Below are 18,191 nucleotides of genomic sequence, written 5' to 3' on the forward strand. Positions count from 1 at the left end.
ATTTGTGACGGTTTGGGAAGTATGGCTCAAAGTTCGAGGTAACTGCATTTGAGAAGATATATTCTCTGCTGCCCTTACGGTATTTGATGGAAGTGGCAAAAGAGATGACGCTCTGTCGTTGACATGTGCGACATGTTGCCGACACCACCCAACTCCCCGCCTCTTTGTTCCATATGTGATTTGCGGAAGAGAGACAGCGCTTCCTTTGCAACCTCTGCAAACAATTATTTATCGATCATGTCGTTACGTTTGCCATCATTAGCTGATTCGAGGCCCGCCAGTAAGTTTTGATTTACCTCGTCTTGTTTGGTCCTCTGAGCCCCGTGCATTACCTCTAGATGTAAAAGTTTTGAGTTCATCCGGGCCAGTAAAGTCGTGACATCTTTCATGTTTTCATTTAATGTTTCATAAAGTTTGTGAATGATGTAAGAGAAATTGCCATTGCAGAAGTCAAGGCTATTAAAAGATCGTATGAAGGCAAATGTAAATAAGGGGCCAGTCCCCCACCTCTGACTTTCCCTTGTGTATCACGTGCAGCTCGGCCAAAGTGAGCTCGTTCCCTTCTAACTTTCGGGAAGGGTCGCTCTACAAACGATGAATCCCTGGAAGTGGGTTCGTCCGACGAGTCATCACTTTTTAAATTTTGACTTGATTGATTTAATTTACGCGACCTAGAGCAACAACTTGCATTATTATAGGAGGACAGTCTTATCTGCGAGTCCGCCACCTTTCCTTCTGGTGACTGCGCTGAAACATCAGAGGACACGGTCTCTACTGTCCTAACTCTTTTGTAGTTGCCGGACCCCCATATATCTCGATTGACATCAGTCACGCTTGTACATTGTCTTTTCTGCTGAACTTTTTGTGTCAAATTCTGTTCAGGAGTAGATACATACATCCGTTTGCAAGTACGAGATTTATTTAATTTTATCAAGTTTCGAAGCACCGAAGAAACCACCTCTAAAGAGTTTCTTCTGCCAGTATTCGATGCATCATCCACTTCTACCCCCTGCCAACGATCACTTTGTGGTGATACAATGGACAGTGTTGCTTTAGAGTGAAGGTCCAACGGAGTTTGGGCAGGGGCTATGTGAGGTTTCTCTGGCGAAACAAGTACACTAGCGACCTCACTTTGCACAACGCACGGAATACCAATCAGGTGCGTGTTTAGATATATGGGCAGATTGACAATGTCACTTACTTCCCTATCTTCAGCAGTTGCAGCGCTACATACCCCAGTGGAGACAGCCGGGATGAGCCCCACCAGCGCGGCGGGGCTATGCGATCGACTCATCAGGCGCGCCTCTGCAAGATCCAACTGGCGTTGCAGTTCCTCAGAGACCTTGCAGTCTTGATTCGCGGCCGCCGCGTCCGCTGCCTCGCCGCGCCCCCCAACATCATCAGGCGCAACTGGGACTAGCGTTGCAGCTGCCGGAGCCGAATCGGTGTCCTCATGCAGCGAAGCCAGGGCCCCCAGACTCGCCCCGCACCCTCCGGACAGCGACCCCGGCATCAACAGAGAACCCGGCCCAACTTTCATCAAAGTGGACACACCATCCCGCACGGTACGATTAATATCGTTGACAGTGTTTGGTATGTGATCCGTTTTCTCCGCTAACTGATGGATGTTTGGGAGAGGGAACAGAGTAGCGGAGATAGGGCAACTTTGTGAGTGTACAGAAGGAACAGATAACTCACTAGTTGGTGCAGAGTGTGCAGATTCAATTAGAAAAACTTCGGAAACATCTTCTACCATCACCGCTGTCGATTCTTCAGTTATTTCAGTTATTGAGCCACATGAAAAGTACTGGCTCACCTGTTGTTGGCGAGCGCGCTTAACAGGATGTTCTCGTGTATAGCCATGCGTTTGGCTTGAGCTCTAGTCCTGGAAGATTGAATGGCTGGTTCCATCCTTCTCAGCTAACAGCGCCAAACAGCTAAACAGATGCTCCTCGCCCTTGCTCCTTAGGGCTTACGCCGCAAGGGCGTTGCAGGCGGCCTTATGTGGGCTGACCCACTGCTGGAGTTAAAGGCACACGCACCTCCAGGCACCTCCAGGTGCCACAACAGGATAGTGGGAAACACAGGAAAATGGAGTAGTTTGGAGGGAGAAAGTTCAGTCCTTGCTCACTCGCCACAGCCAAACAGATGCTCCTCGCCCTTGCTCCTTAGGGCTTATGCCGCAAAGGCATTGGAGGCGGCCTTATGTGGGCTGACCCACTGCTGGAGTTAAAGACACACGCACCTCCAGGCACCTCTAGGTGCCACAACAGGATAGTGGGAAACACAGGAAAATGGAGTAGTTTGGAGATAGAAAGTTCAGTCCTTGCTCACTCGCCACAGCCAAACAGATGCTCCTCGCCCTTGCTCCTTAGGGCTTATGCTGCAAGGGCGTTGGAGGCGGCCTTATGCATACATGCCAACATTCTGACACGCCTGGGAGGGAGATTTCTACAGAGAAATCGGGAGACAACTATTTCCCCATAGGAATGCATTGGGGAAATCATTATTTTAGGCGGGAGAACGTGAAAATTGCAGTATTGTTCACTAAAAAATCGGGATTCTCCTGCCTAAATCGGGAGGGCTAGCATGTATGCTTATGTGGGCTGACCCACTGCTGGAGTTAAAGGCACACGCACCTCCAGGTGCCACAACAGGATAGTGGGAAACACAGGAAAATTGAGGAGTTTGGAGGGCGAAAGTTCAGTCCTTGCTCACTCGCCAGAGCCAAACAGATGCTCCTCGCCCTTGCTCCTTAGTGTCTTCTCTTTTTCTTTATAAATTTCCATTTTTGGGAATAGATTCTCTCTGCGCATGCTCCTCCTTGTGTCCCCTTTCGGTCCCAGCTCCTTCCAGTATCCCCTTTCTGTGCATGCTCTGGGGATCAGTGTCTCAGCACTGAGTGTGTTTATCAGCACTGCAGCCCGGCTCCACTGATGAGGACTGACAGCTCAGCCATCCTCAGTCACTCTGGGAGGCTCTGCCGCCCCTCCACTGACGAGGACTAACAGCTCAGCCATCCTCGGTCACTCTGGGAGGCTCTGCAGCCTCTCCACTGATGAGGACTGACAGCTCAGCCATCCACAGTCACTCTGGGAGGGTCTGCAGCGGCTCCACTGATGAGGACTGACAGCTCAGCCATCCTCAGTCAGTCACTCTGGGAGGCTCCCCCGAGTCCGGCAGAACCCCCAGGAAAGTGGGGTGACATAACAGAGTTAACCTGGTCCAGTTTCCAAGGACCTGGGCCAAGATGCCCTGCGCTGGCCATAGCTCAGGAGAAACCAGGCAAGGCAGCCCCGAACCCAGGAGTCTTGCCGCACATGAGGGAGCCGAAGGCCTGGCCACACAGCCCCACCAGTGGGCCAGCATCGGAGCACCCCAGCACCCGTGCCGGGAAGATAAAATAAGCCCAACCTGCCAGAGGCAGGAAAAATTAAACTAAGTGACTTGGGTGTGGGGGAGGAGTTATAGGAATAAAAATAAATAAAAGAAGGTGCTGTGTCAGAAGCAGGGGCCTCATGAGGTAAGTGCTGGGACGAGGAAGAGTGCACATGGAGGTAATGAATGTGTTGCTCTTTTGTGTTGTGAGTCTACCTTGGGAGTAGCCACTTTCTGCGCATGCTCCTTCCTGGGTCTACTTTCAGTATGTCTTGTTGTGCATGCTCTTCTTAGTATCCCCTTTCTCTGCATGCTCAGGGGATTCGCGTCTCGGCACTGGGCGTGTTTATCAGCATTGCAGCCCGGCTCCACTGATAAACACTGACGGCTCAGTCATCCTCAGTCACTCTGTGAGGCTCTGCAGCCATGCTCCACTGAAGAGGACTGAGATCTCAGCCATCCTCAGTCACTCTGGGAGGCTCCACTGATGAGGACTGACAGCTCAGGAATCCTCAGTCACTCTGTGAGGCTCTGCAGCCCTGCTCCACTGATGAGGACTGACAGTTCAGCCATCCTCAGTCACTCTGGGAGGCTCTGCAGCTCCACTGATGAGGACTGACAGCTCAGGAATCCTCAGTCACTCTGTGAGGCTCTGCAGCCCTGCTCAACTGATGAGGACTGACAGCTCAGCCATCCTCAGTCACTCTGGGAGGCTCTGCAGCTCCACTGATGAGGACTGACAGCTCAGCCATCCTCAGTCACTCTGGGAGGCTCTGCAGTGGCTCCACTGATGAGGACTGACAGCTCAGGCATCATCAGTCACTCTGGGAGGTTCTGCAGCGCCACTAAAGAGGACTGCTAGCCCAGCCATCTTCAGTCACTCTAGGAGGCTCTGCAGCCTGCTCCACTGAAGAGGATTGACAGCTCAGTCATCATCAGTCACTCTGGGAGGCTCTGCAGCTGGCTCCACTGATGGGAACTGACAGCTCAGCCATCCTCAGTCACTCTGGGAGCCTCTGCAGCCAGCTACACTGATGAGGACTGAGAGCTCAGCCATCCTCAGTCACTCTAGCAGGCTCTGCGCCCGCTCCACTGAAGAGGACTGACAGCTCAGCCATCCTCAGTCACTCTTGGAGGCTCTGCAGCTGGCTCCACTGATGCGAACTGACAGCTCAGCCATCCTCAGTCACTCTGGGACCTCTGCAGCCAGCTCCACTGATGACGACTGACAGCTCAGGCATCCTCAGTCACTCTGGGAGTCTCTGCAGCCGGCTCCACTGATGAGGACTGACAGCTCAGGCATCATCACTCTGGGAGGCTCTGCAGCCGGCTCCACTGATGGAGACTGACAGCTCACCCATCCTCAGTTACTCTTGGAGGCTCTGCAGCTGGCTCCACTGATGCGAACTGACAGCTCAGCCATCCTCAGTCACTCTGGGAGCCTCTGCAGCCAGCTGCACTGATGAGGACTGACAGCTCAGGCATCCTCAGTCACTCTGGGAGGCTGTGCAGCCGGCACCACTGATGAGGACTGACAGCTCTGCCATCCTCAATCACTCTGGGAGGCTCTGCAGTAGCTCCACTGATGAGGACTGACAGCTCAGGCATCATCAGTCACTCTGGGATGCTCTGCAGCCGGCTCCACTGATGAGGACTGACAGCTCAGGCATCATCAGTCACTCTGGGAGGCTCTGCAGCCGGCTCCACTGATGAGGACTGACAGCTCAGCCATTCTCAGTCACTCTGGGAGGCTTTGCAGCCGGCTCCACGGATGAGGACTGACAGCTCTGCCATCCTCAGTCACTTTGGGAGGCTCTGCAGTGGCTCCACTGATGAGGATTGACAGCTCAGGCATCATCAGTCACTCTGGGAGGCTCTGCAGCCCTGCTCCACAGATGAGGACTGACAGCTCAGCCATCGTGAGTCACTCTGGGAGGCTCTGCAGCTCCACTGATGAGGACTGACAGCTCAGCCATCCTCAGTCACTCTGGGAGGCTCTGCAGCTCCACTGATGAGGACTGACAGCTCAGCCATCCTCAGTCACTCTGGGAGGCTCTGCAGCGGCTCCACTGATGAGGACTGACAGCTCAGGCATCATCAGTCACTCTGGGAGGCTCTGCAGCTCCACTAAAGGAGACTGCTAGCCCAGCCACTTTCAGTCACTCTAGGAGGCTCTGCAGCCCGCTCCACTGAAGAGGACTGACAGGTCAGCCATCATCAGTCACTCTCGGAGGCTCTGCAGCTGGCTCCACAGATGAGAACTGACAGCTCAGCCATCCTCAGTCACTCTGGGAGCCTCTTGCAGCTAGCTACACTGATGAGGACTGAGAGCTCAGCCATCCTCAGTCACTCTAGGAGGCTCTGCAGCCCGCTCCGCTGAAGAGGACTGACAGCTCAGCCATCCTCAGTCACTCTTGGAGGCTCTGCAGCTGGCTCCACTGATGAGGACTGACAGCTCAGGCATCATCAGTCACTCTGGGAGGTTCTGCAGCGCCACTAAAGAGGACTGCTAGCCCAGCCATCTTCAGTCACTCTAGGAGGCTCTGCAGCCTGCTCCACTGAAGAGGATTGACAGCTCAGTCATCATCAGTCACTCTGGGAGGCTCTGCAGCTGGCTCCACTGATGGGAACTGACAGCTCAGCCATCCTCAGTCACTCTGGGAGCCTCTGCAGCCAGCTACACTGATGAGGACTGAGAGCTCAGCCATCCTCAGTCACTCTAGCAGGCTCTGCGCCCGCTCCACTGAAGAGGACTGACAGCTCAGCCATCCTCAGTCACTCTTGGAGGCTCTGCAGCTGGCTCCACTGATGCGAACTGACAGCTCAGCCATCCTCAGTCACTCTGGGACCTCTGCAGCCAGCTCCACTGATGACGACTGACAGCTCAGGCATCCTCAGTCACTCTGGGAGTCTCTGCAGCCGGCTCCACTGATGAGGACTGACAGCTCAGGCATCATCACTCTGGGAGGCTCTGCAGCCGGCTCCACTGATGGAGACTGACAGCTCACCCATCCTCAGTTACTCTTGGAGGCTCTGCAGCTGGCTCCACTGATGCGAACTGACAGCTCAGCCATCCTCAGTCACTCTGGGAGCCTCTGCAGCCAGCTGCACTGATGAGGACTGACAGCTCAGGCATCCTCAGTCACTCTGGGAGGCTGTGCAGCCGGCACCACTGATGAGGACTGACAGCTCTGCCATTCTCAATCACTCTGGGAGGCTCTGCAGTAGCTCCACTGATGAGGACTGACAGCTCAGGCATCATCAGTCACTCTGGGATGCTCTGCAGCCGGCTCCACTGATGAGGACTGACAGCTCAGGCATCATCAGTCACTCTGGGAGGCTCTGCAGCCGGCTCCACTGATGAGGACTGACAGCTCAGCCATTCTCAGTCACTCTGGGAGGCTTTGCAGCCGGCTCCACTGATGAGGACTGACAGCTCTGCCATCCTCAGTCACTCTGGGAGGCTCTGCAGTGGCTCCACTGATGAGGATTGACAGCTCAGGCATCATCAGTCACTCTGGGAGGCTCTGCAGCCCTGCTCCACAGATGAGGACTGACAGCTCAGCCATCCTGAGTCACTCTGGGAGGCTCTGCAGCTCCACTGATGAGGACTGACAGCTCAGCCATCCTCAGTCACTCTGGGAGGCTTTGCAGCTCCACTGATGAGGACTGACAGCTCAGCCATCCTCAGTCACTCTGGGAGGCTCTGCAGCGGCTCCACTGATGAGGACTGACAGCTCAGGCATCATCAGTCACTCTGGGAGGCTCTGCAGCTCCACTAAAGGGGACTGCTAGCCCAGCCACTTTCAGTCACTCTAGGAGGCTCTGCAGCCCGCTCCACTGAAGAGGACTGACAGGTCAGCCATCATCAGTCACTCTCGGAGGCTCTGCAGCTGGCTCCACAGATGAGAACTGACAGCTCAGCCATCCTCAGTCACTCTGGGAGCCTCTTGCAGCTAGCTACACTGATGAGGACTGAGAGCCCAGCCATCCTCAGTCACTCTCAGGAGGATCTGCAGCCCGCTCCGCTGAAGAGGACTGACAGCTCAGCCATCCTCAGTCACTCTTGGAGGCTCTGCAGCTGGCTCCACTGATGCGAACTGACAGCTCAGCCATCCTCAGTCACTCTGGAGGCTCTGCAGCCAGCTCCACTGATGAGGACTGACAGCTCAGGCATCCTCAGTCACTCTGGGAGGCTCTGCAGCCGGCTCCACTGATGAGGACTGACAGCTCAGGCATCATCACTCTGGGAGGCTCTGCAGCCGGCTCCACTGATGGAGACTGACAGCTCATCCATCCTCAGTTACTCTTGGAGGCTCTGCAGCTGGCTCCACTGATGCAAACTGACAGCTCAGCCATCCTCAGTCACTCTGGGAGGCTCTGCAGCCAGCTCCACTAATGAGGACTGACAGCTCTGCCATCCTCAGTCACTCTGGGAGGCTCTGCAGTGGCTCCACTGATGAGGACTGACAGCTCAGGCATCATCAGTCACTCTCGGAGGCTCTGCAGCCGGCTCCACTGATGGGGACTGACAGCTCAGGCATCCTCAGTCACTCTGTGAGGCTCTGCAGCCCTGCTCCACTGATGAGGACTGACAGCTCAGGCATCATCACTCTGGGAGGCTCTGCAGCCGGCTCCACTGATGGAGACTGACAGCTCATCCATCCTCAGTTACTCTTGGAGGCTCTGCAGCTGGGTCCACTGATGCGAACTGACAGCTCAGCCATCCTCAGTCACTCTGGGAGGCTCTGCAGCCAGCTCCACTGATGAGGACTGACAGCTCTGCCATCCTCAGTCACTCTGGGAGGCTTTGCAGTGGCTCCACTGATGAGGACTGACAGCTCAGGCATCATCAGTCACTCTGGGAGGCTCTGCAGCGGCTCCACTGATGGGGACTGACAGCTCAGGCATCCTCAGTCACTCTGTGAGGCTCTGCAGCCCTGCTCCACTGATGAGGACTGACAGCTCAGCCATCCTCAGTCACTCTGGGAGGCTCTGCAGTGGCTCCACTGATGAGGACTGACAGCTCAGGCATCATCAGTCACTCTGGGAGGCTCTGCAGCCGGCTCCACTGATGGGGACTGACAGCTCAGGCATCCTCAGTCACTCTGTGAGGCTCTGCAGCCGGCTCCACTGATGAGGACTGATAACTCAGCCATCCTCAGTCACTCTGGGAGGCTCTGCAGCCCCTCCACTGATGAGGACTGATAACTCAGCCATCCTCAGTCACTCTGGGAGGCCCTGCAGCGGGTCCACTGATGAGGACTGACAGCTCAGCCATTCTCAGTCACTCTGGGAGGCTTTGCAGCCGGCTCAACGGATGAGGACTGACAGCTCTGCCATCCTCAGTCACTCTGGGAGGCTCTGCAGTGGCTCCACTGATGAGGATTGACAGCTCAGGCATCATCAGTCACTCTGGGAGGCTCTGCAGCCCTGCTCCACAGATGAGGACTGACAGCTCAGCCATCGTGAGTCACTCTGGGAGGCTCTGCAGCTCCACTGATGAGGACTGACAGCTCAGCCATCCTCAGTCACTCTGGGAGGCTCTGCAGCTCCACTGATGAGGACTGACAGCTCAGCCATCCTCAGTCACTCTGGGAGGCTCTGCAGCGGCTCCACTGATGAGGACTGACAGCTCAGGCATCATCAGTCACTCTGGGAGGCTCTGCAGCTCCACTAAAGGGGACTGCTAGCCCAGCCACTTTCAGTCACTCTAGGAGGCTCTGCAGCCCGCTCCACTGAAGAGGACTGACAGGTCAGCCATCATCAGTCACTCTCGGAGGCTCTGCAGCTGGCTCCACAGATGAGAACTGACAGCTCAGCCATCCTCAGTCACTCTGGGAGCCTCTTGCAGCTAGCTACACTGATGAGGACTGAGAGCTCAGCCATCCTCAGTCACTCTAGGAGGCTCTGCAGCCCGCTCCGCTGAAGAGGACTGACAGCTCAGCCATCCTCAGTCACTCTTGGAGGCTCTGCAGCTGGCTCCACTGATGAGGACTGACAGCTCAGGCATCATCAGTCACTCTGGGAGGTTCTGCAGCGCCACTAAAGAGGACTGCTAGCCCAGCCATCTTCAGTCACTCTAGGAGGCTCTGCAGCCTGCTCCACTGAAGAGGATTGACAGCTCAGTCATCATCAGTCACTCTGGGAGGCTCTGCAGCTGGCTCCACTGATGGGAACTGACAGCTCAGCCATCCTCAGTCACTCTGGGAGCCTCTGCAGCCAGCTACACTGATGAGGACTGAGAGCTCAGCCATCCTCAGTCACTCTAGCAGGCTCTGCGCCCGCTCCACTGAAGAGGACTGACAGCTCAGCCATCCTCAGTCACTCTTGGAGGCTCTGCAGCTGGCTCCACTGATGCGAACTGACAGCTCAGCCATCCTCAGTCACTCTGGGACCTCTGCAGCCAGCTCCACTGATGACGACTGACAGCTCAGGCATCCTCAGTCACTCTGGGAGTCTCTGCAGCCGGCTCCACTGATGAGGACTGACAGCTCAGGCATCATCACTCTGGGAGGCTCTGCAGCCGGCTCCACTGATGGAGACTGACAGCTCACCCATCCTCAGTTACTCTTGGAGGCTCTGCAGCTGGCTCCACTGATGCGAACTGACAGCTCAGCCATCCTCAGTCACTCTGGGAGCCTCTGCAGCCAGCTGCACTGATGAGGACTGACAGCTCAGGCATCCTCAGTCACTCTGGGAGGCTGTGCAGCCGGCACCACTGATGAGGACTGACAGCTCTGCCATTCTCAATCACTCTGGGAGCCTCTGCAGTAGCTCCACTGATGAGGACTGACAGCTCAGGCATCATCAGTCACTCTGGGATGCTCTGCAGCCGGCTCCACTGATGAGGACTGACAGCTCAGGCATCATCAGTCACTCTGGGAGGCTCTGCAGCCGGCTCCACTGATGAGGACTGACAGCTCAGCCATTCTCAGTCACTCTGGGAGGCTTTGCAGCCGGCTCCACTGATGAGGGCTGACAGCTCTGCCATCCTCAGTCACTCTGGGAGGCTCTGCAGTGGCTCCACTGATGAGGATTGACAGCTCAGGCATCATCAGTCACTCTGGGAGGCTCTGCAGCCCTGCTCCACAGATGAGGACTGACAGCTCAGCCATCCTGAGTCACTCTGGGAGGCTCTGCAGCTCCACTGATGAGGACTGACAGCTCAGCCATCCTCAGTCACTCTGGGAGGCTCTGCAGCTCCACTGATGAGGACTGACAGCTCAGCCATCCTCAGTCACTCTGGGAGGCTCTGCAGCGGCTCCACTGATGAGGACTGACAGCTCAGGCATCATCAGTCACTCTGGGAGGCTCTGCAGCTCCACTAAAGGGGACTGCTAGGCCAGCCACTTTCAGTCACTCTAGGAGGCTCTGCAGCCCGCTCCACTGAAGAGGACTGACAGGTCAGCCATCATCAGTCACTCTCGGAGGCTCTGCAGCTGGCTCCACAGATGAGAACTGACAGCTCAGCCATCCTCAGTCACTCTGGGAGCCTCTTGCAGCTAGCTACACTGATGAGGACTGAGAGCTCAGCCATCCTCAGTCACTCTAGGAGGCTCTGCAGCCCGCTCCGCTGAAGAGGACTGACAGCTCAGCCATCCTCAGTCACTCTTGGAGGCTCTGCAGCTGGCTCCACTGATGCGAACTGACAGCTCAGCCATCCTCAGTCACTCTGGAGGCTCTGCAGCCAGCTCCACTGATGAGGACTGACAGCTCAGGCATCCTCAGTCACTCTGGGAGGCTCTGCAGCCGGCTCCACTGATGAGGACTGACAGCTCAGGCATCATCACTCTGGGAGGCTCTGCAGCCGGCTCCACTGATGGAGACTGACAGCTCATCCATCCTCAGTTACTCTTGGAGGCTCTGCAGCTGGGTCCACTGATGCGAACTGACAGCTCAGCCATCCTCAGTCACTCTGGGAGGCTCTGCAGCCAGCTCCACTGATGAGGACTGACAGCTCTGCCATCCTCAGTCACTCTGGGAGGCTCTGCAGTGGCTCCACTGATGAGGACTGACAGCTCAGGCATCATCAGTCACTCTGGGAGGCTCTGCAGCCGGCTCCACTGATGGGGACTGACAGCTCAGGCATCCTCAGTCACTCTGTGAGGCTCTGCAGCCCTGCTCCACTGATGAGGACTGACAGCTCAGCCATCCTCAGTCACTCTGGGAGGCTCTGCAGTGGCTCCACTGATGAGGACTGACAGCTCAGGCATCATCAGTCACTCTGGGAGGCTCTGCAGCCGGCTCCACTGATGGGGACTGACAGCTCAGGCATCCTCAGTCACTCTGTGAGGCTCTGCAGCCGGCTCCACTGATGAGGACTGATAACTCAGCCATCCTCAGTCACTCTGGGAGGCTCTGCAGCCCCTCCACTGATGAGGACTGATAACTCAGCCATCCTCAGTCACTCTGTGAGGCTCTGCAGCCGGCTCCACTGATGAGGACTGACAGCTCAGCCATCGTGAGTCACTCTGGGAGGCTCTGCAGCTCCACTGATGAGGACTGACAGCTCAGGCATCATCAGTCACTCTGGGAGGCTCTGCAGTAGCTCCACTGATTAGGACTGACAGCTCAGGCATCATCAGTCACTCTGGGAGGCTCTGCAGCGGCTCCACTGACGAGGACTGACAGCTCAGGCATCATCAGTCACTCTGGGAGGCTCTGCAGCGGCTCCACTGACGAGGACTGACAGCTCAGGCATTCTCAGTCACTGTGGGAGGCCCTGCAGCGGGTCCACTGATGAGGACTAGGAGCTCAGCGATCTCCAGTCACTCTGGGAGGCTCTGAGTGATGAATGTGTTGCTCTTTGTGCCGTGAGTACCATGGCAGTAGCTGCTTTCTGCGCATGCTTTGTCCAGGGTCTACTTTCGGAATCTCCTTTCTGCATATGCTCCTTCTAGTGTCTCCTTTCTGCGCATGCTTATTTTAGTAACTCCTTTGTGCGTATGCGCCGTCCACATTGCCTTACTGCACATGCTTTTCTGTCTCCCCATTTTTCTGCGCATGCTCTTTCCGTCTCCCTATTTCTGAGCATGCTCTTTCAGGCTCCCCATTTCTGCGCATGCTCGTTCGGGCTCCCCATTTCTGCGCATGCTCTTTCGGGCTCCCCTATTCTGCGCATGCTCTTTCGGGCTCCCCATTTCTGCGCATGCTCTGGGGATCAGTGTCTCAGCACTGGGCATGTCTATCAGCTCGGAGCCCCTTCGCTGATGAGGACAGAGCTCCAACTTCAAATGGACACCGCAGAGAAAAGGGCAAGTCTTTCACGACTCATTCACCACTTGATGTAAACCGATGAAACTACAATCCTTCCTCTCAGTATTTCGGGCAATAAAAAGGCACTTGTGCAACCTATAAACCTATAAACTATTGAGTGTAGACGGGGAGAGATGGCATATGAGGAGGGACACACCCCCACTGCCTGCCCTTGCCATGGCAATCCCTATGGCTTTCCCCACCCAGTTCCTGCCCAAAGTATCACCTCCACATTTCTCTATGGGCTCGCTTTAATCAAGCCTTACCATCATACTTTGTGCTTGAAGTGCCTGCCAGTCTTTGTGAGATAATTTCTTGATTGGAGCTGTAAATCTGCTACTGATGTAATCATTTTTTTTTAACCAGGTCTGCCTTCAGCCACTCTTTATATAAACACTGTGTGGGTTGTTCACTGTAGTCATATTCAAATCAAGCATTGGTAAAGCCAACAGTTTTGGCTTGTGTGTAAGTATTAGGCCTTTGTCAGGCACTGCCAGTAGATGCCCAGGTCCTCATACCCCTTAAGCCTCCGGGTCAGTGGTGTGCAATATAAATGATAAATAAAAATAAAAGGAAATACGATTTTGCACCTGCTACAATCAGTGGCCAGTTAATGCAGTGCCTAGCAAGTGCCTTTCCCATGTGTCTACATAAAAGCCCAATCTGTTGGCATTGACAAAGCTTGTTTGATTGTGGGCCGTGAGGTCCAGGGTGGGTGGGCATGCTGTTGGGGTAGATCGCCAGCTCCTTCTTTAGACATTACATCTTCTCTGGATGCCGTATACATGCTTGAAGTATTTAATTTAGATAACTCTTATTGTAGATTATTTAATCGAACGATAATGCTTCCGTTCCCCAGATCTGAATACACTATTGGTGTTTGGACGTGTTCAACAAAAAGTAAAGAGAAAAGGCTACACGAGGTAAATAACTAATGTGATATATCTATGACTCTCTCCACATTTTGTTCTTTTCTTCTGTCTCCTGACCTGACCTGCATCCCGTGCCCTCCCTGTCCTCTCCCCCCTTTTTGAATTGAAATTGGATGTATTCGTCCCCTCATGCCGAGGGGTGGAGAAGGAACCAAAAGTGGCCATGAAAAAGGTTTTGAAAATAGCCCCATGTTGCGCAGACCAAAGAAGGATAGCGAGCCATCCCAGCACCCCCACAGAGCGTTTGGATGAGGGTAGAAGTTTGCATTTTTATAAAACATTTATCCATAAACAGGGGTTAAAGTCATTTAAAAAAACTTTTTCAACATATTTTAGGGCCCCCCCATGCATACAAATGTGTCTTTCTATCCAATCAACGGAAATGTAAAAATCCAAGAATATCTCCCCCTTTGCATCTGTCACAACCCATTGCTTGATAAGCTGGCCTGGCAGCAATCACAACCGGTAATACCCAATTTGATCAATTTTAATAGATTGAATGGTACATCTGTCCGAATTCGAGTATGTGCTGTAGTATGGATGGAGGAAGCAGAGTAGGTAGATATTCCCCAGCATAGGGAAAGGACCCATTCTAATAACAGCGGCTATGTGGAAGGAGTACGGGCAGTAGTATAGATGGAGGAAGCAGAGCAGGTACATCTACCCCAGCATAGGCACATAACCCATTCTAATAACAGCGGCTATGTGGAAGGAGTATGGGCAGGAGTATAGATGGAGGAATCAGAGCAGGTACATCTACCCCAGCATTGGCAGGGGACCCATTCTAATAACAGCGGCTATGTGGAAGGAGTATGGGCAGGAGTATAGATGGAGGAATCAGAGCAGGTACATCTACACCAGCATTGGCAGGGGACCCATTCTAATAACAGCGGCTATGTGGAAGGAGTATGGGCAGGAGTATAGATGGAGGAATCAGAGCAGGTACATCTACCCCAGCATTGGCAGGGGACCCATTCTAATAACAGCGGCTATGTGGAAGGAGTATGGGCAGGAGTATAGATGGAGGAATCAGAGCAGGTACATCTACCCCAGCACAGGCAGGGAACCCTTTCTAATAACAGCGGCTATGTGGAAGGAGTATGGGCAGGAGTATAGATGGAGGAAGCAGAGCAGGTACATCTACCCCAGCATAGGCAGGGAACCCTTTCTAATAACAGCAGCTATGGCTATGTGGAAGGAGTATGTGCTGTAGTATGGATGGAGGAAGCAGAGTAGGTAGATCTTCCCCAGGCATAGACACATAACCCGGTCTAATATTAGCAGGTGCGAAGAGGTGGAAGTTACACATTCAATAGCATACGTAGAGGATATGGCAGCAACATGGAAAATACACACGCCATAGCATAAGTAGAGGATATGGCAGCAACATGGAGGATGCACATGCCATAGCATACGTAGAGGATATGGCAGCAACATGGAAAATACACACGCCATAGGATACGTAGAGGATATGGCAGCAACATGGAAAATACACACGCCATAACATAAGTAGAGGATATGGCAGCAACATGGAGGATGCACATACCATAGGTAGACGATATGGCAGCAACATGGAAAATACACACGCCATATTTCTCAGCAGAAATGTCCAGAGACACTAGCCATGTCTCAAAGTCCAGTGAGGAGTCACAACTATTCAACTCTTTAATTAGTGTGTCCTTCCAAAGCCTCCAGGACTTGGAGACAGTTTCTCTTTCAGTGCCCACCAAAGAATCTAAGGGAAAGACGACAATAAGATTGACAAACCCCTCTGCTCGTGGGGAAAGTGCCACAGTGGTGAAGATTGACCATTCCCCACTAGACCCAGCACACACTATCTTACTGTTATGTAAGGCACAGGTATTTACTTCAATGAGAATGAAGAGAACGCTTACCGTGCTGGTAGGTTCCGGTATGAAGTCACCGTGCCCCATAGCTGTGACCATATTTGGACGAAAAAAAACCTTCCAAAAGATGTACCCCACAAGCTGACAAATCACTGAGAAGGGTGTGACTCTCCCTAGATTTGTGAGAATCTATTATAGTAATGAAATCTTTGATATTGATATTTATATTTTATTTATATCGCGCTCATACACATGTGTTTCAGAGCGCGACAAGGCAAGGGAGGGGAACAGGGGAGAAAACAAAACAACAATCTTACCAGGCCCAGTGATATTGAGAACGCCCAAGTAAATGGGAGAGGGGCCGGGAAAAAGTGCAAAGGAGGGGGGAGAAGTGGAAAGTGCAGAGCAAGAGGAGAGCAGGAATAAATACTGATAAATACATGATAAGAACAGCAACACAGAAAAAAGTAGTGCATCCAGCAAGTGCTTAGTTGAGGGAAGCAGACAGGGTAGGTCTGGTAAGTGCAAGGGAGGAAGAGGGGGGCTGTGTGGGTACAGATACAGACCCCAATGCAAAGGGTGGCCGGGAGGCAGTGCGGGAGGGTGGAAAATATAAGCAGGAGCCTGGGCCCGGTAGACAGAGGGTGGCCAGGTGCACAGTGTGGGATGTATTTACCCATGCATCCGAGCCGTACCTCAAAACTGTGCAGTATTGACATGGAAAACATCATGATGGCCAGAGTTTCCCAGAAAATGCCCAGTGAAATGCATGAAGAATAGGATGCCACCCATTTTTGCCGATGTTATGGGCACAGAAGGGCACTGCCGAAAAAACCCCATTGAACTACCCGCACAGTAGTCTGAAACCATTGGGAATGGAAATGCTGATTGCCAAAAGCCACCCATAACTGTTGGGAATTCATTTCTTAAATCCCAAAAATGGGTGCAGTACCAGTACTCACCACTATCCAAAAGCCGGCATTTTAAAACCACCAGACTTTTTTGTGTAAAAGTGAATGAACCCAAAATAGGCCAAAGAAAGACTTATTGAGAGGAAGATACAATGTACAGTTATATTCTGAAGTGACATGAAGGTTTATAACAAGACTGGCTGAGCTGTGGATTTCAGCAGTTTAAGTAAATGTGGACTGAAAGACACTAACAATCTCAATGTTTAAAAGAAATGAGTGACCTACTTTTGAGTGTCACATAGGTTGCAATTGTTTAAATGTCATGGTTTAAATTTAGAATCAGCATTATAGCTGCATATGTGGAATTGTTAGTTTATTTGAATGCAGAAAAACTGGGGAACAGAAATGACATATAGCTAAAAACTGACTTAAGGGATTACAATTTTGCCTGGCAACTACCCCCATCAGGAGTGAAACTTGAGTCACAGCTGTGTTCCCAGGCCTATCTGCCTTTTGCTGGCCACACTAAGGATATGCCATCTCTCTGATAATTGAATTAAGGGGAGCCCCACAGAATACAGGAGCTCTGAACAAAGCCCTGTCCTGACTCAGGCAAATGTTTTATTGGCGGGAGTCGTAAAAAGTGGCTTCCTCCTGAAGAACAGGGGAGGGGCACTGCCTGTGAGAGCAAGCTGGCTTGGCAGAACTGGAAAAACCAGAAATTCAACCTTGTGCTGGAAGGAAACCACACCCCTTTGGGGTCAGAACATAACTTTAAAAAGATGGATCATTCATAGAGCGGACATGTGAACATTTTATAAATGATACCATAATTCTTGTGATTTTTCTGCCCACGTTTAAAGACATAGTAGGACCCGGTGGTATGTTCAGGGGGGTTTTAGCGGAAAAGAGGATATTACTCTAAATGTATGCATGTTAAAAATCTGACACTTCATCTATTAATGACCATACTCCTTGCGCACATGTGTGTAAATTTGGGTCAATGTCAGAAATTGCAAAATCCGTTAAAAAGTGAAATATGTGCCATTTCTCAATGCAAGCTCTTAGAAACAGCAGATTTGGGGCAGAGTATACCTCATGTGATATGTGACGTGGGTATGTAATTTCAAACAACTGTGTAACTGTGAAATACGTATTTTGATCATATTTAGATTTGGGTGCACAGATGACAGGGGAGTTTTTTCAAGAGATCATAAATGGCTGACATCACTCTGACACAACTTAGCTTCCCCAATCAGGGGATAAATGAAAGCTGGACCAATGACAAGTGAGAGGGGCAAGTTTAGTTATGACCAACACACACACCCACTTGCAGAACATATAAATGGACCACTGAAACTTAGGTAGAGACCTTCATTTCCATCTGCAGCGGGACGCTCTGCCGGAAAAATCCATACTTACCTCCATCAAACTTCAAAGAGCCAACACTTAGACTCCAAGATAAACAGAGACTTCAGAACCTTAACCAAAAAGGCCACTGCCAGCAAGAGTATTTGTCAGCAGGCCTAAAAATCTTTTTGCAACTGAACTCTTCAGACAGCCGGCTGACGCCGTCTGAATTTTGCCAAGAACTTTTGCAAGAACCCGGTGACAGAAATATCCAAAGAGAAGGCAGGACCCGACCCAGAGAACCGGTGCCTAGCAGAGACCAGGCCATTGTATCCAGAGTGCTGACCCCGATGCTGTGAGCAGTTCCAGAGGCCAGGCGCTGTGAGCGGAACTCGGGAAGACCTGACCAGACTGAAGTCCGTGACCAAGTCGCTTTCCGGTTCAAAATCTCTTGTGAGTACTCAGCAAAACTCAGAACACATCTCTTAGTTAAAATCATTTAATTCAATCCATTT

At 52.5% G+C, this 18,191-nt stretch overlaps 1 protein-coding gene across 1 annotated transcript in view; it reads left to right on the forward strand.

Annotated features, from left to right (window-relative positions):
• The first annotated feature begins 12,561 nt into the window (after positions 1-12,561).
• LOC138566132 (zinc finger protein 850-like) overlaps positions 12,562-18,191 on the forward strand; it is a 459,100-nt gene continuing 453,470 nt past the window's right edge. Inside the window, exons 1-2 of the mRNA XM_069643136.1 lie at positions 12,562-12,635; positions 13,496-13,559. The gene's annotated coding sequence lies outside the window, so the exon portion shown is untranslated. The remainder of the gene's footprint in view (positions 12,636-13,495; positions 13,560-18,191) is intronic.

Source organism: Ambystoma mexicanum, chromosome 2p (genome assembly GCF_040938575.1).
Source record: "Ambystoma mexicanum isolate Mex_15411 chromosome 2p, UKY_AmexF1_1, whole genome shotgun sequence".
NCBI classification, from domain to species: domain Eukaryota; kingdom Metazoa; phylum Chordata; class Amphibia; order Caudata; family Ambystomatidae; genus Ambystoma; species Ambystoma mexicanum.